The sequence below is a fragment of the Chrysochloris asiatica genome, unplaced genomic scaffold, assembly GCF_000296735.1.
Source record: "Chrysochloris asiatica unplaced genomic scaffold, ChrAsi1.0 scaffold00024, whole genome shotgun sequence".
NCBI lineage: Eukaryota > Metazoa > Chordata > Mammalia > Afrosoricida > Chrysochloridae > Chrysochloris > Chrysochloris asiatica.
The window spans coordinates 20,194,564-20,195,968 of record NW_006408542.1 but is presented as its reverse complement, the minus strand read 5'-3'; positions in this window follow the sequence as shown (position 1 = coordinate 20,195,968).

Below are 1,405 nucleotides of genomic sequence, written 5' to 3'. Positions count from 1 at the left end.
CCAGATTCCAACAATATTCTTTAAAGAAAAGGAAAAAAACATCATGAACTTTATATGGAAAGGAAAGATGCCGTGGATAAGCAAAGCACTGCTTAAGAAGAAGAACAAAGTTGGAGACCTCTCACTCCCTGATTTCAAAATTTACTACATGGCCACAGTGGTCAAAACTGCCTGGTATTGGTACAACGAAAGATCCATAGATCAATGGGGCAGAATTGAAAACCCCAAAGTAAATCCAATCACATATAGTCAATTGATTATTCACAAAGGGCCTAAACACATTAATAGAGCAGAAGTAGTCTCTTTAACAAATGGTGCTAGAAAAACTGGAACTCCATTTGCAAAAGAATGAAACAAGATTCATATTTCTCACCATGTACAAAAACTAGTTTAACATGGATTAAAGACCTAAATGTAAACCCCAGAACCATAAATATCATCAGTGAAAAATAGGGACAAACTTAAGGACTCTAATACATGGCATACACAGACTATAAAGCATTGCAAAAAACACATTAACAATAGAAGACAAATTAGATGAGTGGAGCATACTAAAAATTAGAAACTCATGTACATCAAAAGATTTCTCCAAAGAGTACAAAGGGAGACCACAGCCTGGGGGAAAAAAATTGTAACAATGAATTAGACAAAGGACTCATCTCTAAAATTTATAGAAAACTACAATGCCACTAAGGAGCTCTGGTAGCGTAGTTGTTAAGAATCGGGCTGCGAACTGCAAGGTCAGCAGTTCAAAACTACCAGCCGCTCCATGGGAGAAAGATGAGGCTTTCTGCTCCCGTAAAGATTTACAGCCTCGGAAACCCTGTTCAGGGTCGCTATGGGTTGGAACTGACTCAATGGCACTTAACAACAACAACGCCACTACAAGAAAAAGACACAATTAAAAAATGGGCATAGGACATGAACTGATACTTCACCAAGTAAGACATTCAGGCAGCTAACAAACATATGAAGAAATGTTGATGATCATTAGCCACTGTTGTTGTTATATTAGAGAGATGTAAATCAAAACAACAATGAGATACTCATTTCACGCCAGCATTACCAGGGAAGTTCAAAAAAGCAGAGGACAACGAATGCTGTGGGTGTAGAGAGACTTGGGACCCTCCTACATTGCTGGTGGGACTGTAAAACCATTCTGGAAAATGGTATGGCATTTCCTCCAAAAGTTGGAAACAGAAACAACTTATGATCCAACAATTCCTCTACTAGGTATATATCCATAAGAAATATGACCCAGAACACAAGCAGATAAATGTACACCAATGTTCATTGCAGCACTATTCACAACAGAAATAAGATGAAGACAGCCTAATGGCTTATCAGTGGAAGAATGGACAAACAATGGAATACTGTACTACCATGAAGAATAACAGTGAGGCTG